Source organism: Balaenoptera borealis (genome assembly GCF_965194805.1).
Source record: "Balaenoptera borealis genome assembly, chromosome: 16".
Taxonomy (NCBI): domain Eukaryota; kingdom Metazoa; phylum Chordata; class Mammalia; order Artiodactyla; family Balaenopteridae; genus Balaenoptera; species Balaenoptera borealis.
In genome coordinates this window covers 24207373-24234953 of record NC_138872.1, presented here as the reverse complement: position 1 = coordinate 24234953, position 27581 = coordinate 24207373, and the positions used below count along the sequence as shown (strand labels likewise).

General features: G+C 43.1%; 1 protein-coding gene and 1 long non-coding RNA gene across 4 annotated transcripts in view; one reads left to right on the top strand and one right to left on the bottom strand.

Moving 5' to 3' along the window:
• LOC309613076 overlaps window positions 1-26127 on the top strand; it is a 31704-nt gene extending 5577 nt beyond the window's left edge. For both annotated transcript variants that reach the window (XR_014235514.1, XR_014235515.1), the window contains exon 2: window positions 788-26127. This is a non-coding gene — a long non-coding RNA (uncharacterized lncRNA). The remainder of the gene's footprint in view (window positions 1-787) is intronic.
• UQCC1 (ubiquinol-cytochrome c reductase complex assembly factor 1) overlaps window positions 1-27581 on the bottom strand; it is a 95074-nt gene that overhangs the window by 13814 nt on the left and 53679 nt on the right. The window lies entirely within an intron of this gene.

Genomic DNA, 27581 nt, shown 5'->3' with positions numbered 1-27581 from the left:
AACTGGTCTCTGAAGGAGGGCAGAAAGGAGTAGTGAAAGGATCTGGATTTAGTCAGAAAACTGGGTTCAAGTCATAATTCTGCTGTATACATAGGACGTGATCTTGGGCAAGTCAAGTAACCACTCTGAGTCTATGTCCTTGTCTTTTAAATGCCCTATACAGAGGGCTGGTTTGTAGAGCAAATGAATTAGCATGTACTTCATTCACTCATTCATTCATTCACTCCACAATGTACACTGAAAGCCTTGGTAAGCTGCAAAGTGCTCTGCAAATGCAAGGAATTATGAGTAATACCTTCTGGTTTGTTTATATAAAACTAAAACCAGCTCCAATACTTTATAGTCATGGACAATTTTCAAAAAGCGAAAGAGAACTGTGAAGCTCAAGACTGGAAAATGTGAGATTGGATGCAGCTGCTTGTGTAATCCGTGACCTTTCCCACCCCACCTTCACCCTAGGCCAAAACAGCCATCCATCCTCTGTGTTCCCAGAGCTTTCTGTCTACACTTCTCCTGGGCACACAACACAGTTTAGAGTTGCTTTTGTACCTGTCTCTCCCACTAGTTTGTGAGCTGCTCAAAGGTCATAAGAAACTCTGTCCGATGAATCTCAGCACCCCTGACACCTAGGCCAGGGCCTGGTCAGAGCAGGGTTTAAGACTGGCATGCTGAAGACTGAACCCTCACAAGGCCTGAGTACCACACGTAGTGTGTTCTATCCAACAACATCCTTTTGTTGGTTTCCTTTTTTTACTGCTGACTACCTTCCATGTTTCTGAAATTTCAGAACTGCCGAACTTCTTACTGCACCATCTTTCAGAATGGGCTAAGGTAAAAGAAGAGTCAAGGAACAAGCCAGAGCCAGAGTTAATTCCTTCTGTAATGAGAGGATGGGACTACAATCCAGATCTGTTGATGCCCATCTTGGGGCTCTCCCTACTCCCATACTAGTCGTTCTCCTAACTGTGCAAGAAGAACCAGAGCCACAGAAGGACAATGTCAGAGAAGTCAAGCACAAAGGCAGCATCTCTCAGAGGTAAGCATTCACTGAACCTGCTCAGCAGAGCTGGCTTATACAAGCCAGTAAGCTTTAGAGCTGGAAGGGCCCTCAGAGATCACCTAGCTCATCCCTTTGAGGAAATGGTAAACTGAGACCCAAAAGGGGAAGGGACTTGTTCTCCAGGTCACAAGAACCTGGTTTCTGGATGAATGCTTTCCCTATTTCACCATCTGCAGGGCATTTCCAAAGATCACCAACACATTAATCTGCAAATTTCAATTCCGGCTTTCCAACAAGGCTCATTTACATACAAACATACTTTCTCCTCTTGGGATGCACCTGCATTCTGGCTGGCTATTGCCCAGAAAGAATGGAGAGCAGGAGTAGAATTCCTTATTAGCAAGGATCCTCTGCCTCCTGGTCCTATATTCTAACTTCAGTGACCTGTAAGCTGCCTCTCCCCCTCACCTCTAGCTGAGAGATGGCAAGCTGCCACAGCTAGACATGGTTTTCAGATATCATCACCCAGGCTGGATTAGATCATGAAAAGGGCCCTTCCTGGAAGAGGGTGGAAGCTCCATCAGTGCAGACACATGATCTGCAGGCAACAGGTGAGGGTAAGTAAGAGCAGCTTCCTGAACTACTGGACTCGCCCTGAAGGGCCCTTCTAGCCAGCCCAGCAGCCAAGGGGAGCTGGATATTCCCTCTGGTGAACCTCTGTTGTGATCTTATTCCCTCACTTAAGCTTCTGTTTGCTGGTGCGCAGGTTCTGTGTCCTCACTGCCAGATAATTCCATATGGAGCACCCTGCCCATGAATACACAGATGGACAAACCGGATGAGACACTCTCCCCAGTTAGCACTGGGTTGCTCTCTTATTAAGCTCTTATCCTTTCCATAATGCTTTGCTTTTTATTAAAAACCCATACATAGGGCTTCCCTGGTGGCGCAGTGGTTGAGAATCTGCCTGCCAATGCAGGGGACATGGGTTCGAGCCCTGGTCTGGGAAGATCCCACATGCCGCGGAGCAACTAGGCCCGTGAGCCACAACTACTGAGCCTGCGCGTCTGGAGCCTGTGCTCCGCAACAAGAGAGGCCGTGACGGTGAGAGGCCCGCGCACCGCGATGAAGAGTGGCCCCCGCTTGCCGCAACTAGAGAAAGCCCTCGCACAGAGACGAAGACCCAACACAGCCAAAAATATAAATAAATAAATTTTTTTAAAAAACCAAAAATCAAAACAACAACAACAAAAAAACCCATACATAAGGGGTTTCGCTGGTGGCGCGGTGGTTAAGAGTCCGCCTGCCAATGCAGGGCACACAGGTTCGAGCCCTGGTCCAGGAAGATCCCACATGCCGCAGAGCAACTAAGCCCGTGCGCCACAACTTCTGAGCCTGCGCTCTAGAGCCCGCGAGCCACAACTACTGAAGCCTGCGCGCCTAGAGCCTGTGCTCCGCAACAAGAGAAGCCATCGCAATGAGAAGCCCTCGCACCGCAACAAAGAGTAGCCCCCACTCGCCGCAACTAGAGAAAGCCCATGCACAGCAACAAAGACCCAATGCAGCCATAAATAAATAAATAAATAAACTCTATTAAAAACAAAACAAAACCCATACATGTAGCACCACCACAAGGAAAAGTTTCCTTTTATATCAGTTACTCATATTTTCCCATTTATTTAAGCTATTAAAATTCATGCAGATATTTATAAGCCATCAGGATTTGGTGACTGGTATTACTGAATGTTTAATAATAAACTAAACAGAAGAAATCAGAGGGTTAAATGATGACTGCAATTCCTGTAATGACTTAATTAAATTTTTATTGAGTACATAAACTATGATGTCATTTCTAGCCAACCATGGGTCTGCTTTCCTAGCATGTCACAGGGTGGGAGCACTCAATAGGAGGCGAGGCTAAACGAGCAGCAAGTCTCGGCCGAAATGGGGAGGGGAGCAAGGCTCATGTGGCACACTCAATAAATTATCCGTTCATTTTTAAACAAAGTCCACAAGTTATAATATATTTGCCATGCACTTTTTATTACATAATAAAAATGTTACCTTAAGGATTACTTAACACATACTACAGATGTTATAGCAGAGGCAGGCACAAGGGGCAAAGAAAACAAACATGAGCAGGCCAGGGACAGGTCCTGGAGTTTACATCCCAGGGGGAACAGCACAGTATATTAAAAAGGGAATGCAAAAATGGTCAGGGAGGGGGGCATACAAGAGTTCAGGGTTACTAATCAGCAGATTAATGAATGAGACAACCAACGGGGAACACAAGTAAAGCAATAATGAATCTTGCAAGGCACATGTTTAATTAATGTAGTATTCTCAAGGAGGAGTATTTGCTTTAAAGAGATGCCAGTTCATTTGAGGCCAATTCGCTGCCCTCTTTCCCCTTTTCCCTGTTGCTGCTCTTAAAGACATTTACGTGACTGCTTAACAGAGGAACCAGATTATGTGGACGGAGGGCCTGACGGAGGATCAAGTTTAAACTCCTCTGTGAGCTCTGTAAGGTTTTTCATGATCCGTTCTTGGTCGTCTTTCCTGCCTCACCTCCTCCCACCTCCCCACTTTTATCTCACCCTCAGTCAGAGTAAACTATGTGCAATTTCCACAAACATGTCATGCTCTCTTATAGCTCTCAAGCACACTGCTGCCAGGAATCCTTCTCCCTTCTTTATCCACTGGGATGCTAACTCCTTCTTATCCTCTAAGACATAACTTACAAATTATATCTTCTGAAAAGCCTCCTCTCTCCCCAGTCTACAAAAGTGTCTCAGAAACAGTTCCCATAATTCACTGTTTACCATGTGCCAAGAACTACGCTAAGAGCTTTATACATATGAGCTCACTTAATCCTTCCCAGTGACTCTCTGAAATAGGTGCTATTACTGTCCCCACTTTAGAGAAGAGGAACTGGTGTTTGGGAAGGTTAAGGTTATACAGCTAGGAAATAGTGGGTCAAGATTAGAATACAGAGCAGTTCAATTCCATTGCTTATCTATGTTGGAACAAACACCATAAATAATGTGGCTGCCCTTTCATATGCCCTATACCTCAGGTTACCTGTAGAGGCTGGGCGAATGCTACTATGGTCTTGGGTAAACACAACGCAGATATTCCCGATCACAATGGTAGCTAGAGATGGGCTACGAGATGGGTGATCAGTGGCCAATTACTAATACGTCATACATTTCTAGCATAAGCTAAGCCCCACTCCTGAGTAAACTGGAGGGAACAAAGTATAATTATGGTGTAGGAGGGAAGAATGGAAGAAGGTTGGTATGGGTAACACAAGAACTGATGAGAATGAAGATAAGAATAAACTTTAAGGCTACTGAGGCAAAGCTGCTAACAGTAGCAGGCTAATAAGGATTTGTTGCAATGAGTGAATGATAAAGCGTGCCTAGAGTTGCTGACTGAAGCCTAAGGAATATATCAAATTCACCATAGGGCTACAACGCAGCACAAAAGATGGCAGGTCAGGTTTTAGTTCTCTTTCTAGGGGTTAGTAATGACATCAGCAACACTTTGCAACGTCAGCACCATGGGCTACAGTCACTGCATGCATGGCAATTACTAGTGTGCACTGAACATCAGCCAGTCTATTTAAATTTAATGTTAGAAATGAGCTCACTGTGCAACATTATATGAAATACACAGAAACGGGTGAAAGTAGATAGAAAGAGAGAAGGGCACATGGAGAGACCAAATACACATGTGTGCATGTAACTCACTCGCATTATGACTAAAAGACCTACTGAGGATCCTTCAGCAATGATCACAAAATACAACAAATAAAACTCTCTGTGTGCGTGCGTGTGCATTTGGTAGGTCCAGAGAAAACTGTGTTAACACCAAGAAGAAAGAAAAGGAAAAATAATAAAATATGAAAAGATGGACAATTTCTTTTCCTTTTTTTAGAAAGTGATGTGAACATATGAGTAGAGCATGTTCCAGCTGTGATGAAAAGCCAACCTAAACAAGGCATGAGATAATCCTTACATCTCATTTTAATAAATCACTTCAAACTTTTAATGCACCAGAGAGGCTTGCTACATTGAAAGGCCTTTAAAAATACTTTTCCTTATTATTTATTTATTTATGTGTTTTGAAAGTCCCAGTTTTATTGCTTGGGATCTGAATATTCGAGATCTGCATAGCTTGATAAGGTCCTGAAAAACAAGGTACGTGGTTGTAACTTTCTCAACCTTAATTTCTAAATGGTTACAAAGCACAGGAGCCTTTTCCTCAGGCTTGGAAAAGAGCAAAGCAAGAGATGGCTGTCCTTGGAAATTACAGTCATTTACCCTCTTAACAAGGCATTCAAACATATCAGTAAGCCCGTAATCACCTTGAAAAGAAGCTGATGAGGTATATTAAGGTCCTGGGAAGATCAAACTATCACGCCAAGTTCATTTTCTTCCATGCCAAGACATACAGCTAAGAGGGAGATAGCTCTAATCTACTCTGATTTCCGAAGTTTTTGATTGCATCCCACAGGACAAGTCTCATGCGCTGTTGTCCCAATTCTATAAACAAGGAAACAGAAGCTCAAAAATGTTGAGTAACTTGCCCCAAAGTCACACCCTGCTTGTGTGCTAGCAGTGTTGGAATTTTTATCTCAGACAGCTGGCACCTCAATCTAGTGTCTTCTCTACACTGTCACACCTTTCTGCTTCTGATGAGTCATATCAGAAATGGAGAATCACATAAGCAAAAATTGCTAATTTCAGTACGCTGGAAAACAAAAGTAAAATGGAAATGACCCTGAAGTGTTGAAAAATCATCCTAGAAACTGAGATGAGATTCAACAAGGTCAGATGCACAGTAGCAGGTCTAGGCCAAAATAAATAAATAAGTAACAGGATGAAGGAAGGGTCTGACTACGTGGTCGTAATTAAGACCTAGAGCAAATCCCTGATCATGAGCTGATAAATGAGAAATGTGAAAAGGTAATCATAATTGAATACATCAGAAGAAATGCAATATACAAAGCTCAGAAAGTTTTCCTTCCTCTATTATTGTAATAGTCAAGAGTCTTTGTTTTAGCTACAGTACTTAAGAATAAACATGAAGAAACCAGAGGAATTTCAATGAAGAATGTCAGATTGGAATGATCACATTGGGTTGGCACTGGTTACAAGCCGGGACAGTCGATTCTATGGCCAACAGAAACACCCAGAGGCCGTTCCATGGGTTGGCCTGGTTGCTTACATCATCAGCCTCAATGGATCAGTAGATCTTGGAAGTATTCTGATACTGTCTAAGGTGAAAATCACTCACTCTCTCAGCATCCCTTCCTTAGAGCCTTCCTACTCCTCTCCAACTCCATGTGAGTTAGTAGCCTGCTGATCCTAGAACCATGTCCCCTCATCACAGAGAGGGGCCCAGAGTCCAAGCTAATCTAATGAGACTCGTTTCTGAGTAGAAACATCCAAAGATAAAAGACAGCTAAAATTGGATCATCCCAAAGAGATTACTAAATTCCTATTACTAATACTAGGATCCCTGAGCTTCCTTGTATCTTTCCTTCCTGAGGCCTGCTGTTAAACTCTCCTTTCCATTCTGTGAGCTTTAGTTAGCCCCCAATGAACTCCTTTGTTTGCTTAAATTAGCTGCAGACTCTGTTGCTTGCAATCAATGGATATACTGTCATTCATCAACTCAATAAAACCTCTCCATAATAATAACATTAGCTAACAATTAACATTTGTTGAATGCCTACCATGTGCCAGAAACTATATTAAAAACTTTATATGTGTTATCTCTTTAATTTTCACAATAATCCTAAAAAGGGGGTGTTATTGTCATTTTATAGAAAAGGAATCACTCCATTTTCTGTGAAGTCTTTCAAGCTCCCCAAAGCTTACTGCTTTTTCCTTCACATGGTTTTTAATATTTCCACCAGGAAGATGCACTGTATTATTTTAATAATCTGTTTACAGGTTGCCCCCTCCCCCCCCACTGCATTAGAGCATGAGCTCCTTGAGGGCAAAGATGGCACACTGCTCAGCACATGTCTGTAGAATGAATCGATATAATATTTCCTGTCATAATTACCTCTTGTATTATTGATGCCCACGTACTTTTTACAAATTTTAAGAAAGCTCCCTGAATACAAGGATTTGGGAAGGGGTTGAGCAACTCTGTATACATGCTGCTACTGTTTTCATGGTTTTCAAACACAACTCTGCTCTAGCCAGAAGAGGTTCAACTCCTGTCCTTTTAGTCTGTTTTCACACGGCCTCTGAAACTCCACACCTCTCTCAAAGCAATCTCTTCCACTGAAAAAAGTTTCAAGACCACTTCTAGTTCCACTACTACCATCTAATAGAGTTCTAGATTTGGAGGCAAAATACATACACAAGGGAATTCCCTGGTGGTCCAGTGGTTAGGACTCCACACTCTCACTGCGGAGGGCCTAGGTTCAGTCCCTGGTCAGGGAACTAAGATCCCACAAGCCGCACGGTGCAGCCAAAAAAAAATAAAAATTAAAAAACAAACAAACAAAGAACCCAAAATACATACACAAGCAGTTTCAAGTAAAAAGGAGACTTTATGACTGAAAAGAGAAGGAACTTCATGATTGCCAGGGTAAGAAAACACAAAGTGGGCAACTGAGTTTTCCTCTCTCATTAGTCACTCTAACAAGATAATAGCCAACTAACTCTCTGATGTGAACAGATCAAACATTAACAGACCTTTGATCCCTGCCTGCTCTATAACAAGTACTATGGAAGAATAATTAGGAAACTAAGAAGTGCTTTTCTGCTTATATTTCCAAGTTTAAGAAAGGACTTAATGCCCTGCAAACAAGTGCCAATGCATGAAAGTTTTGATCAGGATTTGCTTTTCTGTCGTTAAATACAAGATTTGGAAAGTGAAAACAGTCTAACTTATTAATGGTCACCAATGGCCAATAAGCAAATTAGAACCAATTAGCAAGACAATTATCTGAAGCATAAGCAAAGGATAATTCCATTCACATCTACTAGGATGGCTACAATTTTAAAAAGAAGAAAAAAGAAAAATAACAAGCACTGATGAGGATGTAGAAAAACTGGAACCTTCATACACTGCTGGTGGGAATGTAAAATGGTACAGCCGCTAGGGAAAACAGTTTGGTGATTTCTCAAAAAGTTAAACATAGAACTACCCTATAACCCAGTAATTCTACTCCTAAGTATATATCCAAAAGAATTGAAAGCTGAGATTGGAACAGACATTTGAATGTTCCTATCAGCATTATTTACACTAGCCAAAAGATGGAAACAAAGTGTTTATCAACAGATGAATGGATAAACAAAATGTGGTATATACATACAATGGAATATTATTCAGCCATAAAAAGGAATGAAATTTTGATATATGCTACAACATGGATGAACCTTGAAAACATTATGCCTAATGAAATAAGTCAGACACAGAAGGACAAATATTGTACCATTCCTCCTGTAGTAGGTACCTAAGATAGGCAAATTCATAGAGACAGAAAGTAGAATAGAGGTTACCAGGGTCTGGGGGGAGTGGAAATGGGGGAGTTAGTTAATGGGTATAAAGTTTTTACTGGGAATGATGAAGAAATTTGGGAGATAGATAGACAGTGGTGGGACTTCCCTGGCAGTCCAGTGGTTAAAACTCCACACTTCCAATGCAGGGTGTGCAGGTTCGATCCCTGGTTGGGGAACTAAGATCCCAAATGCCACGGGGTGCGGCCAAAAAAAAAAAACAATCCTATGATAGACGTGGTGACGGTTACACAACATTGTGACTGTATCTAATGCCACTGAACTGTATACTTATAATGGCTAAAATGATAAATGTTATGTTATATATATTTCACCACAATGAAAGATAATTCCAATTACAAATGGTTCTTCCCACACAAGTATTTCAGTCTGCGACTTAACCATGTGTATGTATATATTAAAGCCTCTCATGATACTTCTCGATTTTGAGCAGTAGTGTCATGAAGTAATTTACGTTCCTTGCTAGACCATAAGCTGTCTGGGTGCAGAATTCTACATTGCCTTGCATGCATTTGATAAGTATATATTGAGTGCCTACCATATTCTAGGCACTGTGGTACATGCTGGGCATAAAAGATGAATAAAACACAGAACCTGTTCTCAAGAAGTTTGTAATCTCATATGAAATGACATACAAATGATTGTAACAACATACTGTATGTAAAAAATGGCAGTGGTGAGTCTGGGGGCTCAAAGGCTTCAGAGATGAGGTAACATTTATTATATTGGGTATTAAAGGATGACAGGGATTTGTACTTTTTAGACAGAAAGAATAGTATGTGTAAAGCCACAGAGAGGGGAACAACTACAGCATCCTCAGAGGAAAATCTGTAACAAAGAGCTCATGATGGGACGAAGCAGAAGGTAGAGCTGAAAAGGCAGTTTACGTTTGACTGTAAATGGCCCTGAATGCCACATGAAGGAAAGACAAAGAAGAGTTCTTAGCATAGGGAAGCTGCACGGATAGATTTGTTGTTACTGTTATTTCACTGAAGTATAGTTGATTTACGAAGCTGTGTTAGTTTCAGGTGTACAGCAAAAGTGATTCAGTAATATATATATTACTGAATATATATATATGGATAATTAACAATATATATATTCTTTTTCAGATTCTTTTCCATTATATATTATTATAAGATATTGAATATAGTTCCCTGTGCTATTGGATAGATTTGTTTTTGAAAAGTAACCCGGGACTTCCCTGGTGGTCCAGTGGTTAAGAATCTGCCTGCCAATGCAGGGGACACAGGTTCAATTCCTGGTCCGGGAGGATCCCACATGCTGCGGAGCAACTAAGCCCGTGCGCCACAACTACTGAGCCTGTGCTCTGGAGCCTGCGAGCCGCAACTACTGAGCCCATGCACCGCAACTACTGAAGCCCTCGTGCTCTAGAGCCCAAGCACTGCAACTACTGAGCCCGCGTACTGCAACTACTGAGCCCGTGTGCTGCAACTACTGAAGCCCGCATGCCTAGGGCCCGTGCTCCGCAACAAGAGAAGCCACTGCGATGCGAAGCCTGCGCACCGTAACAAAGAGTAGTCCCTGCTTGCCACAACTAGAGAAAGCCCGAGCGCAGCAATGAAGACCCAGCGCAGTAAGTAAGTAAGTAAGTAAGTAAGTAAGTAAGTAAGTAAGTAAATAAATAAATAAATAAAACGGGAAAAAAAAGAAAAGAAAAGTAACCCGGCAAGTACAAACCATAAAGCTGGGGGAAGGATCGGAGGCAGGAATCCCAGAGGAGGCTGCTGCAATGGCTCAGATGAGAGTTGGTAAGAAACTGAATTAATGTAAGTGGCAAAAGGAATAAAGAGGAAAAAGTCCAGCAAGATCAACAGGATTTGATTATGAAGTGAATGTGGAGCAGAAGGTGAGGCCATGACTCGCACCTAATCAGACTTCACTGAACGCCAGCTGAAAAAAAGAATGCAACAGTTATACGCAATCATAAGCTGATGACTTTCTGACCCTGGCAGCGCTAAGCGTAGACAACCAGTCTTGTAGGGTTTTAGCAGTCACGGTGCCCTCAATGTCTCCTATGTTGTGGTAATGGAAAATCTTACTTGGACAAGATGTAATATGAGCAAGATGTGTATTTAGCTTGAGCCTGCGGGCGTCTCCAGCAGAGCAGCAGTATAGCACACCAGGGCCTAGGAGCCTGAGCCCCGTTCCTAGTAATTTGTTCACCACGTGTCAGTGGCTGTCATTCCTCTGGGTCCTCTGCATTCTACCTGCAGCCATGAGGTCTGATTTCTGTCATCAAGAAGATGCTGACACACCTAGGTTTCCAGAGACACTTGCAGGCTCCCAAATGCACCCTGGACCTCATGACTGTATTTATAAGTGCAGAAAAGCTGCAGGCACAACTTTGCTTTTTTAAAGATTTTCTATTAAATTTAGGCAGACTGCGGACAGTGGAGAACTAGAGGATGCTTGCTCCCCATCAATGCTGGCTATCTCAGATGCACAGACATATAACCAAACAGCTGAAAATGGATAATTAACAAGTTTGAGAGTTCTTTGCGAACAGAGCCTGGGCACTGTCACTTGTCCTGGGTGCTGAGGATCTAAACAACCTAGAGGATCTAGAGGCAACACTGAGCTCACAGGCCCCAGCCAGAGTCCTTTCCCACTCAGTGAATTTAAGACAGACATCATGTTACCTGGGCAGCAACATTTTCTCAGACGATGCAAAATCTAGCCCCTTCCCGGTCTTGAGATTGGGAGCCCTTTTATCAAACAGACCTGAATTCTCCTTCTCTGCAGGAATGGGGAGCAAAAGAGATGGGAAACGCTAATTAACTGAATCACACATGTTAACTGGTGACTCCAGCTGGGCAGAGGAGGTCAGACCAAAATCTATAGCCCCAAACAATAAAGTGGATATTTCCATTGTTCTGTAGGGATCACAGAATGCTTGTCTTTTACTGTTGTTTCCTTACTGCTTACTGTTCAGCACCATACAATTTCCAAAATACTGACCCTGTGGTAATCTGACAAAGAAGCTGTTCCCTGCTGTAGAGATGAGGAAACAAAGGCTCAGAAAGGTCAGATGACTCGCCTAATTATCACTCAGCTCATAAATGCTCTAGATGTTTACAGAAACAAGGCATTCTGACTCCTGGTCCAACATTCTTTTATGACTCAAACAGAATTGCCATTCAGCTGATAGCTTATAGAATCTTGTAGAAGCATCCTGGGAATGGCTGAGCCTGGATTCTGGGTAGGAGTGATATGATCACTCCTGCTCAAGTAATGAGGAAGCCAAGGGTGAGGCAAGCAAGGAGTAGCGTCCGAATACCCCCTGAAAACGGAATGGACACTTGGCCTTATGAGCTCTGAGAGTGACCCCATCTCTATAGGGTAATCCTTTTTTGTCGTCTTTTTTCTGTACAATGTTCTTAAAAGGGTAAGCATTTTTTTAAAAAATAAATTTATTTATTTATTTTTGGCTGTGTTGGGTCTTCACTGCTGCGCATAGGCTTTTCTCTAGTTGCAGCGAGTGGGGGCTACTCTTCATTGCAGTGCGCGGGCTTCTCATTGCGGTGGCTTCTCTTGTTGCAGAGCACGGGCTCTAGGCACACGGGATTCAGTAGTTGTGGCTTGTGGGCTCTAGAGTGCAGGCTCAGTAGTTGTGGCGCACAGGCTTAGTTGCTCCGTGGCATGTGGGTTCTTCCCGGATCAGGGCTCGAACCCGTGTCCCTTGTATTGGCAGGCGGATTCTTAACCACTGCACCACCAGGGAAGCCCAAAGGGTAAGCATTTTATAAAGGAAAAAGAAAACTGCTGCTGGAATGCTGTATCTGTTAAAGAGATGCTCTCTCTAGTGATCTGTATTCAAGTCCCACTCCAGCCTAAGAAATATTCGGAAACCTAAGCAAATTCTGGGCCCAAGCAGCTCCATTTCCCCACCTTGTGACTCTAGAAGACAAATCTCTGAGTCTCAGTTTTTCCATTCAAACTATGCAAAATTGCCTTTCTTTTTTCTTTTTACATTATCACATGAGATAAAAATGCTTAACAATAAGTAGTAAAGTTTATACAGCAAACACCTATCTCAGTCCCAGGTACTATTCAGAGAGTCTCACACATGATAGCTCATTTATTCTCCACAAAACTGTAAGGTGAGGTAGGTAACATAGCTATCCCTATTTTACAGACAGAAAACTGAGGCACAGAGATTAAGACTTTGCCCAGGGTCACACAGCTGGGGTGGGACCTGAGCCCAAACAGTCTGGCTTCAGTGCCCACGTGCTCTCAAACACCGTGACACTGCCTTGGAAGGGAGGTGAGAAACCTGACCCACTCCTTCACCTGAGACGGGGGCCTGGCAGTCTCCGTCCCTCCCTTCAGCACCTGGGGGCTGCCTAGTTCCCTGTGCCATCCTGCCACCACTCTCAACCCTGCTCTGGGCCAGCTTCTCCAGGAAGTCTGCAGCTAAAACAAAACAAAATGAAACAAAAACCAGGTGAACTCTATCTTACTTGTTCATCTATTTAGTTTGGAACTTAATCTATGAAAGATTCAACTTCATTTCTCTTCTTGGCAAAGACTAGATTGTAAACCCTGTAAGATCATTTCTCTATGGCATACGCTCTACCAGCAGCATTTAGGGATTAGCACGTGGTGAGAGACCAAAATGTTCCTTGAATAAATAAATGAGTGAAAACAATCCTTAACAGCGCCATACAAATTAATAATGCTGCTGGACCTCGAGGAAAAAAAGAATTCAGTAATGCCTTCATCATTCAACAAATGCATATGCGTGCTAACCATGCACCAAGCACTGCTCTGGGAGTTGAGGCTACAGCAATAAACGAGAGAGAATTCCTGAACTCCTAGAGCTTACATTCTAGGGAGGGAGGAAGGGTCACAATAAGCAAAATAAAATATATAGGGTGCTAGATAGTAATTTAGTGTTATTACCCTAACCCTGTCATTCAAGGTCCCTAAGATTGGAAGTGCCTGTGTCTAGTGTACAGATGCGGGGATAGGGTGGGAGCCTGCTGCTGCTAACAGTTGGCAAGCACTGACGTGAAGGTAGGGAAACGACTCAAGGACAGAACCAGGGATGTTTGATGGAAACTTTACTACAAATTCCTGAAGGACAAGGCCACATGGTCCCATCTGTGTCCCCAGCACATAGCAGGCACTGAGTGAACACTTCATGATGGTACAGGGCATCTGGGGACTGCAGCAAGGGAAAATGGGAAGCCCCATGCCTCCATATGTACCACTCTGCTCTGCACTGCCATGCCAGATGAGAAAGGGTCAAGGCAATAGTTGAGGAAAATTAATCAAGAACAAATATTATTCAGAATACACTTTACCCAGCACAGATGTCTCAATACCTGTGTCAATTTTTGAAAGGATTATCTTTACTTCATTTACTTCAAGGGCTTCATTCCCTTTGGAGTCCCTTGCAATGCAACAAAATTACTTCTTAAATCAAATCAAGAAGCATTTCCTGTGTACTTACAATGTGCCTTGCTCTGTGCTGGGCCCTAAGGAGGTTAACTCAAGGACGCCCCGTGATTCTTGCACTTGAGAAATTTATAATCACACTGCTAGAATAACACACAAATGTAAATCTGGATGAGTTAGGGAAGATTTCAAGAGGAGACAGTAGACTATGGACAGGCAGAGACTGGAAGAAAAGTGGGGCAGGCAGAAAAGATAATAAAATGATGGTGAACCACAAGGAGCCTTGAGGACAGGTTAAGGGGTATGGCACCCATCTAGCAGGCACCAGGGAGCCGTTGTGGGTTTCTGTGTGATGAGTATTTGACATGAGTAGTGTTTAGGAAGATGAGCCAAGCTGTTAAATGATTTGCAGGATGGAACTGAGATGAAGAGTCGAGAGTCAGGGGGACCAGTGAAGTAGCCTACAGTGAGTTCAGGTGAGAGGTCAGGACCTGTTCTGAGTGTAAGACAACTGAAGTCCTGATAGTGGTTGTTTTAATGAAGGGCCCCTTGTAGTTCTTCCTGCTCCTTTGAGCATCAGAGATGTCACGTTTACAGCACATATGGCTGACACTCAGAAAAGATCAGCTAAATAGATGGCAATCAACATGGAAAAAGAAGTGCTTGCTTTCCAGCTAGGCCCCTTCAGCTCTAACCAACCCCACAGCATCATTCAGCCAGCATTTAGGGAAACGATCGGGAAAAGGAGTGTTACAGCTGTCTCACCAATGGATCCAGAAATACTCACAGCACATCCAGGGCAGCTGCAATCAATGTATAGCTCTAATGTATCCTGGGTCTGACATCTTGGCTTCCAGAACTTTTTTTCACATAGGTATCCCGATCTTAGGAGAACCATCACCCTCTGGTAGTGCCCAGTGCCAGGTTAAACCCACAGGAGAAAAGAGCAGACAGCTGCCTACTCTGTGGTAGGACATGGAGTCGGGAGCATCATCGATCCTCTCTGACCCCAAGAGCTCCCCAGTGCTACTGCAATCACTCCTCCTTCCAAAGACACTAGTTACAAGAAGCCCCCCATTCAAATGCAAATGTTATCAGGGACCATTAAAACACTACCCTATTAGCATCCATCAACAATTTCGCGTCAGTTTATCAGGAAAGGTAGCAATAGGGAGCTGATTCTAATGAGTTAGGAAAAGACTCTGTGAGTTCACTCACTCATTCACTAACATCTGATAAAGGCCTATTATGTACGAAGCACTGCACTAGAGACAGGAACACTGACCTTAAAAGGACCAAAAGAGGTCTGTAAGACAGGAAGACAAAATGGAAGGTGTATATGGTAGCTCTAGGGAATGGCAAAGGTGGCAGGATGATGTAATGAAAAGAGCAACAAAATGAACCAGCAGTGAGTTTTAATCTCTGCCCTGCTACTAATATGTGACACTGAACAAGCCACTTTCCTTGCCAGGATTTAGTGTCCTCAATTGGAAAAGGTTGAATTAGGATTATCCTTGTGGCTGTCAAGCTTCTAGGAGATTGCCAGTCACTGAAGCAGCACAAAATATAAACACTGACTGCTTTGCAAATCTGATCAGCTAGGGCTAGCCCTGACTGGGGCTTCCCGCCACCAGCCAGAGCAGTCTGGACTTCCTTTACACAGTCCCTGGGGGTCGTCACCAAGTGGGATTCTTCTGACATCCACATCTACCCACTGCTTCAAACCAGACAACTCTAGCATGTTTGAACTCCACATCTGTCCCCAAACCACTCTAGTCTCTCATGGGCCTTTGAGCTGAGGATATTAGGGACAGGGCCAGTCATCCAGGGCTACCGGGCAAGAGAGGCTTGGAGAACAAGTGGGAAGTGTGCAAACTACTGTTCACTTGTAAATTCTCCCCAGGGTTGGAAAATTCTTATCTCACAGATTTTTGTCTGAGCTGGAAGGGGCCCTTAGAAATAACCTGGTCCAGGTTCTTCATCTGAACCCGCTGATTAACGGTACGACCAAGTTTTAATTCCCTGCTCTTCCAGCTCTAAGACTAGTGAGTGGTTTTTCAACTTCCCCATCTTGTTTCCTCTAGAGGAAGGATCCTCTTTGCCAGGCAACTCAGCTGGGGACCTAAAGCACAGCAGATGATAAACATCTTCTGTCTTTGAAAGAGAAGAGGTATAGCCATAAATAAGTGTGCTCAAAATATCAAAGAAAGTAGAGTTCATGTGAAATTTGAAGAATTTTGGCAAAAGGGCATAGGACAGGGATGAAAAGAAGTAGTGCGGGAGACACTTAGAATGCCATGGAGTGCTTAATGGGAATCATCTCCTACTTGCCCCATAACCAGGTACAAACCACAAGCCCATTGATTCTTAACCCCAGCAGCTGAACTACCCAAGGCCCAGAAAAGGGGCAACACACACAGTTTACACCTTTTATTATTCTGATAGAAATTTCTCTCCTGGGAGCAGAAAGGGGTCAAAAGTCCAAAACCAAAATTATATCTCTTTATAAGTCAGAGCAAAGAAGCATTACAGCAGTTTTTTGTTTTGTTTTTTTTTTTAAAGCCTCAGTGAACAGAGCAGAGTAGGAGGTGTTAGAAAACTCACTACAAGTAATTTATTCACTGGGAACCACAAAGGCTTTCCTAAGAACAGCAAAAACACCATTAATTTCCCCAGTACCTTCCTTTCAAAGGACTCCAAACACTTCACACATATCGTTTTAAATTGTCCTCAAAGGCTCCAAAATAAGGGGTTACTATTTCCCCAGGTTCAGATGGAGAAACTAAAACATTCATGCCTGCCCTATCTGTCCAAGTCATCCTAACAGGCTCAGCTAACATCGACTGAGGGCCTCCCATGCACATGACCCATGCCAGGCAAACGGGCGATACAAAGACGAAAGATATGATCTCCATCCTCCAGTGAGTCAGAATCCAGTGGGGCATGACAGATGTCATACACAAATCTTTTTGAAATAAGGCAGCCTATGCTAGGTGCTGTAGAAAAGGTCCAAATACAGTGCCTTATTTTACCAAGTGGCACTAAAATGTGCCAAGTACTGTGCTAAGTCTTCACTACCATCATATTGTTTAAGTCAGACTATGTGTGGCTTATAGAGAAAGAAAGGCGAGGTAAAGAGACTTGCCCAGGGTCTCAAGGCCGCACTATGGCAAAGCAGGGATTAGCACCCAGGTCTGTCTGGCTCCAAAGCCCGTGTGATGGGAGGTAACTGCTTGGGAAAACGGTCTTTGGAAAGTCTAGCACAAAGTACCCATACCTTAGAGGTGAAGAGCAGGACACATGGGCCCTCACTAGGTTGTTGGGGAAAGGCCTGTCTCCTCAGCCCTAAACTGCATATGCATGTACTCATCTGGATCCTCCACCACAGGGACTGCTCTTGTGGATCAAGAAGCCAAAGGCAAGGGTCTTCCAAAAGGGAACAGAGATCTCTCTGAGCAAAGAAAGACTGCAAGGTCCTGAGCACTTCATCTTCTGTTGGTGGGCACTGAAAAGTGGATCCAGGCCAGAGGGTGTGGGATCCCCTGGCTGGCTGTGACAGAAAGTCTACAGCCTGTGGGAGCAGGGCATGGTGGTCATGCTATACATACCAGCAGAGCATCCTTTTCTCAGAGCTGGAGTGGAACTCCTGCCAGGGAAGGAGCCCCCTGCTGGAGGCCCCTAGAGAAGGGCCTGACCTGGAGATAGCTCTGCAGAGCTCACCTGGTGGGGGTAACCTCTGCCTCGTTTGCTAAGGCTCCATTTTGGAGGCTAAGGAACAAAGTGCCAGATTTGAGGAAGAAGAGCTTATGGGGCAACAGGCTACTGTCCCCAGACCAGACAGGTTAGAGTGCATAGTCAGCCCTGGGGAATCCCTGGGTCTTAGCAAGGGTCAGGTTAATATATAGCTCTATATTAAGGCTCCCGGACAAGAAAGAGATGGTGGAAGGAGAAGGTCCTCCAAACTCTGGAAGGAAAGTTGGGCCTGGAACTAAGGAAGCCCAGTCGCCAGCCTGGCAGTCTTCCCATTTAACACGTGTGATCCTTCTGCAATTGTTTTCAAATCTTAATTTCGACCTAACAAGACAACAACAAAAATCCTTTGATGGATAAAAGTAAAAGAAAAGTGTTAAGTAATAGTGTGTGTGAGAGAAAGGGGATAATGAATAATTATACCAAAATACCCAAATAAGGGAAGCTCTATACTTTCTGGCAGCCATGGCAATAGGAAAGCAGGACTGTTACACCATTCTCATTGTTAAATCAAGGGAAGCATAGAAGTTCATCAGGGCAGAGAAAGTTCTTAATTCTCAGTGCAGAGACACTCATATATACACAAGCGAATGTGTATCTGCACGCATACACATACGCTTACCCCATTTCTCTTTCCAAGGAACAGGGCAAGCCGCTCTCCAGAGCCCTGCTGCCTCTCTCACACCACACTACCACTGCAGGCAATGAAGCACTTCAACAGTTAAAACATTTTTGTGCCAATATTTTAAGAGTGCAGAAGGTTCCAAATTACATGTAAAATAAACAATGCCAGACTGTGAAAACTTTTGGCTGCAACGTTCTCTGATGTTAACAAGAGTTTCTTTATTACTGTAACCTTTCAGAAGTGAATAAAAATTATTTCTCTGCCCTAGTTTTGCCCTCCAGTAAAAAGGAAGAGAACAGGGACCATGGAAAGAGCTGTACAATGACCTCTCATGAAGCCTAGGAGGCTGGGAAGGGGGCAGTTTAAAACACAAAGCCTTCCATATATGTTTCTAGTCAAAGGTTAGAAATTTAGTTTGTGCTGTGCTGATCATATTGTAAAATTTCACGTTCCTAGTATTTTTATGTAACTAAAACCCTTAGGGGGGACAAGAGGGCATTTTCAAGAGCCCAAACTAAGCTGCTACTATGGAGAAAACCCAAATCTTGATCAAGGTTCCTTAGCCATTCGGTGAATCTCCTGACTCAGAAACTGAGTCTGAAGTGCCCTTAAAAAACAGGGAAGAAGACCTATAGGTGGCCAGGACTTTGACAAAATGTGTTATTTTGCAGACCTTTGAGTCAATGAGTCTGTGAATACTGGACACACAGAAGGATCTCAAAATGGAGCTAGTCTGGACAGTCTGTTTTCACCACTGCAGGAGAAAGAGGAAAAAAGCCACCAAACAAAGGCAAACATGCTCTTGTCCTCTCACAGAACACTGCCTTTACCCACGCCATTCCTCTGCCCAGAATGTTCCTGTCTAGCAAACACTCATCCGAAAAGATACAAACCAAATGTCATCTACCCCAAGCTTTTCTCCTCTGGGCAGAGCAATTTTTAAATATCATAATCTCTTAATATTATAATTACCTGTCTATATGTTTGTCTTCTCCTACCAGACTGGGGAGTCAGGGACAATATCTTTGCCATCTTTGTATCTCCAGTGCCTAGCAGAGTACCTGGAAGCTAGCAGACCACAATAAAATGGTTGGATAGATGGGTAAAGCCTTGTTTGTGTCTGGGAACAGAAATCAGACAGAGGATGATGAACTGCTAAAAAAATAGAACACAAGCTCTGGGATTTAACACAAGGCTAGCTTTTCAGACTTTCACAGAGTTGCAAATGTTAAGTCTGGAAGAGAATTTAGAAATCATCAAGCTCCCCTCCCCAGAGAGGTGAGGTGATTTGACTTATTCAAGCTCACCCAGAGAGCGGCCGGGCTGGCCAGAACTCCTTCCATTATACCACACCATCCTTTCTCTTTACTGTCAAAAATTGCAGGTATAAATATTTTTTTGGCAATAAGATGAGAAATATGATTAAGACTACAAATTATGAGAATGTTATTTCATTATAAACAAATGAACAATGGATGTCACACTAGGAATTCAAATAACTTGATATAAAATACAATATCTGAGTTGCTCAAAAAGCTAAACATAGCATACCATATGACCCAGCAATTCCACTCTTAGGTATATACCCAAGAGAACTGAAAACATATGTTCAGATAAAAACTTGTACATGAGTGTTCACAGCAGCATTATTCAAAAAAGCCAAAAATGGAAACAGCCCAAACGTCAATCAACTGATGAATGGATAATAAAATGGGGTATATCCATATAATAGATTATCCATAAAAAGTAATGAAGTACTGAAACATGCTACAACATGGATGAACCTTGAAAACATTATGCTAAGTAAAAGAAACCAGACACAAAAGACCACATATTATATGATTCCATTTATATGGAATGCCCAGAATAGGTAAATCCATAGAGACAGAAAGTAGAGTAGTGGTTACCAAGGGCTGGGGGAAAGGGGAATGGGGAATGACTGCTAACGGCCACGGGCTTTCTTTCTGAGGTGATGAAAATGTCCTGGAATTAGATAGTGGAGATGGTTGCATAACATTGTGAATTTACTAAAAAAGCACATTCAAAATGCTGAATTTTATGGTATATGAATTATATCTCCATTTTTTTTTTTAATGGAAAAGAAATACAATCTCTGCCTTCTAGTAATTTAACTGAAGGAGTCAGGACCAGAGATGCTTAAGGACTCACAGATTCTGAGTTATATGACAGTTAATATAATGCAAGTTTGGGGAAGAAGTAAACACTTTTAAAACCTTAATGCTAATGCTAGAACCACAGTTTTTAGCAACGACCTTTCCAGGCAGTACAGAGTAGTGATTAAGAGCATGGGCTCCAGAGTCTGGCAAGTTTGGGTTCCAATCCAGGCTCTCATATTTACTGTGTAAGTCTGGTTCAGTTACCTAATGGGTAGGCTAAATAATGGTCTCCCAAAAGATATCTACATCCTAATTCCTGGAACCTGTGAATGTTACTTTATGTAGCAAAAAAAGGACTTTACAGCTGTGATTAGATTAAGGATCTTCAGATGGGAAGATTATCCTGGATTTCCAGGTGGGCCCTAATTGTAATCACATGCACCCTTATAAGAGGGAGGAAGAGGGTGCTTAGACCCAGATAGAAGAGGAGAATGCAACGTGCCCACAGAGGCAGAGATTGGAGTGATGTGGCCACAAGCCAAGGAATGCCAGCAGCCACCTAAAGCTAGAAAGGGGCAAAGAACAGATTCTTCCCTAGAGCATGGCCCTGTTAACATCTCGATTTCAGCCTAGTGAAAATGATTTCTAGCCTCCAGAAGTATGAGAATAAAGTTCTATTGTTTTACGCCACCAAGTTTGTAAGTTGTTACAGCAGCTATAGGAAACTAATATACTAACTTTTCTGATCCTTAGTTTCTCCATCTGTAAAATGAGGATAGGATTTCACAGGTAAGATTGTTGTAAAACATAAAACTGAAATGGTGCTTATAAAGTGCACAGCAAAGAGAAAGTGCTCAATAATTGTTAGCTATTACTATTGCTGAACTCTGTTTCTGTATTATGCTGAAATCCTCAACTTTCACATGTCCTCTTAGCAGGGAGAGCAGTAAGAACTGGCCATCAGGAAACCCGAGTTCTGTTCTTCGGTTGGTTTCTAACGTAAGCTTACTCAGCTCTCCCAGAGCCAGTTTCTCCATCATTTAAATGACAGGATCAGACTAGAGCAGTGGCCCTCAAACTGGAGGGTTTGTTAAAATACAGATTGCTGGGCCTCACCGCCAGAGTTTCAGCAAGTTCCTAAGTGATGTTGAAGCTGCTGGTGTGGGGACCACTTTGAGAATCTCTGGATTAGATTATTTCAAGGTTCTTTTCCAGTTTTAAGTCTGAGGTTCTCCAGGAACATCCAGATGTAGCAATCCAGTAATAAACACAGCTCTATCAGGCTGAAATAGCCTTTAAACTAAGTTCTTTTCCCCATGGGGGACAGGAGGGTGTGAGGTTATATGGTAAAGACTGCTTTTAACTTTTGAACGAAGCAGAATGAAAAATCTTAAGCCATGGTGGGAACAGGAAGAGGCTGTCCCCTTATCCAATGTGCTGGCCCCATTTTAATTTATCTTAATCCCACCCTTCTGCCTTTTCACCAGACCCGTCCCCCTAATGCCCTCCTCTAGAAACACATCTAGGTGTCTCCTGAATACATTTATTGGCTTTGCACAGTATAATACCGCCTTTGTTAGTCTCCCAGCCCAGCCTCTCCAAGCACGGTGTTCAGTCTCGGTGTTCCTCTACTCCTAAAAAAAACATAACTGAGGAGACTCTGAAAAATAATTGTAAAATCAACTAAGGCGAATTCAGACGATGTGGAGATATTCAGACTCTAAATGCTGGAAAAAGAAACAAATTCAGAACATTGTTAGCATTCTCATCTGTCTTTTTTTCTTCCCCTTAATCTCCATCCGTCCTGTTGAGTAGGAAACTTCTGCTGTATTGGGTTAGAAATTCTGAATAAAGGGGCCTCAGGCTTGGGACTGCACTGAAGAAATGGAACACCTCTAGATTCAAGAAAAGCTGTCCTCTTGGTCTTTGGAAGTCTTTGGTAACAAGACAGGGGAGAAGGAACCTGCCATGAAGTTGATTTCCACTTCCCCCTCACCCCCAGAGGTATCATCGTACAGTAAAGCAGACACTGGACTGGGAATCAGCATACCCTAGTTTTTGGTCCTCATTTTGCTGTTTTCTAGCTGCATGACCTTGGGCAAATCAATTAACTCCTCTGGGACTCCATTTCCTCACCACAGAAGTGAGAGGGTGGGAACAAATCTATAGTCCTTAACCTGAAATGGGCATCAGACATCTTCTGGCGGGGGGCTTCCTTGGTGGCGCAGTGGCTGAGAGTCTGCCTGCCGGTGCAGGGGGACACGGGTTCGGGCCCTGGTCCGGGAAGATCCCACATGCCGCGGAGCAACTGGGCCCGTGAGCCACAACTACTGAGCCTGCGTGTCTGGAGCCTGTGCTCCACAACAAGAAAGGCCGCAATAGTGAGAGGCCCGCGCACCGCGATGAAGAGTGGCCCCCACTTGCCGCAATTAGAGGAAGCGCTCGCACAGAAACAAAGACCCAACACAGCCAAAAATAAATAAATAAATAAATAATTTAAAACTTAAAAAAAAAATCAAAACGACATAAAAAAGTAAAATTGAGAATTAAAAAAAAAAAAAAAAGAAACCTTCTGGGGAAGTTTTTCAAAATACACACACCTGAGCACCTTCAGACCCAGAGAATCTCTGAGGCTCCCAGTCTAATGTTCTAAGGTTCATCTATCCTATAAAGTGGATTAAAAGTATAAGTGATGAGAGAGCCAGGGAATCCATGAGGCAGGTCAGAGAGAGAAAAACGAAACTTTTTTGGGGGGGTGGGGGGATGGGTCAGAGAAATTGAATCCAGGTGCCATAAGAGATCATTAAGTCAGTATTTGGGAGATAGTGCTGGCCAGACATTAATAATAGAAGCACATACATACACCCAACAAGTATCTGAGGGGTGACTACGTTAGGCACTCTGTGTTAGGCACTAGGGATCCTAGGATCCTTATCCCATCTAATGGGCGTGACCTCCACAAATCCGTAATTACAGTACAGCATGATAAGTCCTATCTCAGAAGTCTGTGCAAAGTGCTGGAGGAATACAGACAAGGGAGTGGCCAAATATACTAATATTACTGGGGGGTGCTGGGAAAAGTTCCTTGGAAGAGGTACTATCCAGCTGTGTCTTATAGTGCCATGAGCAGAGGAGACAGGATTAAGACCACTTCAGACAGAGGGAACTGCATGAACGAAGGCCCAGAAGCATAAAGGAACATGGAATATTATAGCACCAGTGAAAATGAGGCATGAATGGAACATGTGTTTGAGTGTGTGTGTGCACATGCTCAAGCATGAACATTTGCATGTAAGAGAAGCTTGCTGGAAATTAGACTAGAAAGGTGGGCTGGGGCCAGAATGTGAAGGCCTCTCCCCCAATTTTTCACTTTGTAAAGCTTCAAACTTATTTTTTTTTTTAAGGTGTTAAGAGTAATACAACAAAAGGTTGTTGTATTACAACCAAGAAGGTTCTCCGATATAACTACGAAGGGTTCTTTATGCCATTGCTAAGAAGTCTGAATTTTGTCCCTCAGAGATTTCTAGACAGAGGAGGGATATGATCAGATGTGGGATTTAGAGAGAATACCTCTGGCAGCTTACATGGTGGCAGGTTCACTAGAGGGGGAAAGTCCAGGAACTAGTTAGGAAGCCATGTCCAATAAACGACAGATGATGAGGAACTGACATGAAGCAATGGAACAGAGGAGAGGATAAAATCCAGAGATATTTTGGGCAGAAAAGTCACAAGACAACTGGATGCAGAGGATGAGGAAAGAGCTGAGGACATTCTAAGAATTCTAGCTTGGGAGGCTGGACTGGTGGTGATGACCTTAGCAGTGAGACAGGAAACACAGGAAGAACAGGTTCGTGGAGCTCTTTATCCCATCTCCTGAGTGAGATTTATTTAGGAGTAGCAGTAGTGACCCCTGAAAGAGAGGTGTGGAAAATGGCTTTAGCTGTGCCCGATGCACACAGCTCTAAGCAGTATTCTAACTATGGTACAAAAGATACCAAATGGAACAGGGCACCCAGAGAGATTGGAGGCAAAAGAAATGTGATGCATTGGAGAGGTAAACAGTTCTGCAGTGATGAGCTGAACTGGGAGTACTTAGCATGAGGAGTACTTAAGAAGGTATTAGGGGAAGGCAGGACTGTGTCATGCACTGAGTCAGCCAGGGCTTTGTAAAATTGAATTAGGTCACTGTTTCTCCTACAGAAATTCCAGGAGGTAAACTGAAGATAAAAAAGCGGATGGGGCTTCCCTGGTGGCGCAGTGGTTGAGAATCTGCCTGCCAATGCAGGGGACACGGGTTCGAGCCCTGGTCTGGGAAGATCCCACATGCCGCGGAGCGGCTAGGCCCGTGAGCCACAATTACTGAGCCTGCACGTCTGGAGCCTGTGCTCCGCAACAAGAGAGGCCGCGATAGTGAGAGGCCCATGCACCGCGATGAAGAGTGGCCCCCACTTGCCGCAATTGGAGAGAGCCCTCGCATAGAAACGAAGACCCAACACAGCCATAAATAAATAAATTAAATTAAATTAAATTTAAAAAAAAAAAGAAGCCAGGGTCACTAGAGTGGAGTGAAACAAAGGGCAGAAAGGTAGACGATGAGGTCGGAGAGATGGCTGGGGCCAGATCGGGTAGTATATGGTTGACCACCAAATGGACTTTAAAAAAAAAAAAAAAAAAGTGGATGAAATTCACTTATTTATTCAGTCAAGAAACATTTACTGAATGCCTACTAAACACAAAGTTCCACTGAGGCACCGCAGGAATACAAAGAGAAACAAGTAAGAGTTAGACCTCAGGAAACTCACAATCTATAACTGAACGTAAAAATGGCCATGAGAGAGATAAATGACCATGTGCATAGACAGCAGTCTCACGCTTTCTTTAATTTCAAATACAGAAACGTTTATAACTTCTCTTTTAGGGACACTGCCTGAAGTGGAGTGAATCCAGTAGGCCACTCAGAAGGTCACATGACCTGAGCCATCAGACTGGCATTCTGGTTGTACGCACCCAGGCATCCAGTCAGTCAGAAAACCACCTAAAGCGTACACTCCATGCACTCTTGCTGCCTCTTAAGGCCTGAGGATAAGAAACTTGTGTAGAGAAAGGAACGCATCTATTAGAGGTACATCTTCAGCTGGCTCAAATTCATGGGCCAATTCCAAAATGGAATTGCTCTGCCTTCTAAGAATTTAGTCTTCTCTCCCCTAATAAATAAGTATCCACTGCAACAGCTTAGGACATTTAAAAAATGTTCAAAAGAATGATTGATATTGAAAAACAAACATGTATTCTTACAAGCTTTGAGCCCATGGGATTGCTCTGTATTTACACTCCACCATTCATATTACTGGCCACAAAAACTATACCCCTAAAGTGGTCCTTGCCTTTTAAAACAATACCTTTGGCAGTGAGTTTTAATTCTGACCTAGAGATGCAAAGTATAGCAAAATTTTTACCTCATGGTAAAACAAAGGAGTTTGATTGAAGATTTTTGTGGGGGGAAGGAAGAGATGGGAATGGAATTACAGAGGTCTGGAAGGAAATTTCCAGAAAAACTAAAGTACATGTAATTATTATTTCTACTACCTTTTATAGATTTAAAGCTTTTCTGGTTTAGAAACATAAAGTACCTTATTTACAAATTGTTTCTTTTTAATCAAATAATTCCACTAGAAGATGAGAAATCATGGACAAAGAAAAAGAAAAATTGAGAGTGGAGACAATTTCTCATTTCTTTTTCTTCCAATATTTAAGACTAATGAGCAAACAAATATCCTCAGAATAAAAAGGATACCTCCTCACCCTACTTTTTCCAACACTTATAGTGGGCTTCCAGAACCATCTCCTTTCATCAGATATTTACCGGGCACACATTCAGCCAAGGAGCAATGATTGGCACTTTGGAGAATACAAAGAGGGATGCATGTGATCCCGCCCCCCTGGAATTCACCCAGAAGGCAGTCAATACATGAATGACACTGATGCAAAATAGAAACAGTAAAAGCCAGAAGAAGGGTAAAGATAAATTATTAAGGTACTTACAGCTAGGGGAAACCGGGATTGGCTTCCAATTTGAAGTGGAGGGACATGAAGGAATTGGGGCTGGCATGTTAGGGCAATCTAGGTATATGTACCACATGAGAAAAGACGCAAGACATTCAGCTTGGCTGCAGTGAAAAGTATGTGAGGCAAAGATGGAATGTGATGTTCACCGAGTGCTTCCTATGTACCAGACACATGTGTAGAGGTTTCTCATATTTAAGGTTCAAGAAGAGTTGCGGAAATTAGTTTGGAAAGGTAGTCTGGAGTACGATCAGAGGACTTTACAAAGCAAAACGCTCGTTCTGAAAAGCGAAGTAGAATTTTACAAAGAAGTCCAATTCAGCCCACAGCTCCTCCACCTCCTTCCAGGCCCTCTGCACCATTCCATCAAGCAGCTCTGCTACAGAGAGAGCAGGAGACCATGAGCTGACAGGAGGTTCACCCTTGTTCAGAAAAGCAGCGAGCAAGAAATCACCTGACATCCTGCTGAAGCCAACTGTCACGCCAGGGACCACTGACAGAGATAAACTTGCCATTTCTTAACTAAAGCCCATCCCCACCCACTCCTACCTTGTCTCCACAGTTTGGAAAGCTTAAACCTGCTTATTGTAAGCCACAAGGTGGAGATGTCTGGCAGGGCAGAACTGAAAGGAAGTCGTTTAGCCAGCCTAAGGTTACCATTAACACTTTGAGCCACTGCCTTGAGCTAATTTTTATGTTTGTTTTTTAAGTTTGGTTGAAATGTCACAAATGGAAAAATTAAGTAAAGCGCTCCAGTTAGCAACAAGACTGGACACACCTGGCTGCAAACCCAGCAAAAGAAAACTGACTTCATTAGTAGGAGAGGTAGAAAGTGAAATTTACATCTGAAATCTGCCTGCACCAGGAGAAAGTGCTGAGGCCAAAGGCGCTGTCTGTTTTTACAGCTGTGTCAAGTCTTAGTTCTCTACTCTTACCAACACTCAGGAGTGAGGCAAGGGCCCAAGGAAAAATGGTCTCCAACCTCTTCAGCTGCAACTCAGCTCACAAAGGTTTTTAAGAACCAGTTAATGAAATAAAACAAGACCAGATGAGGC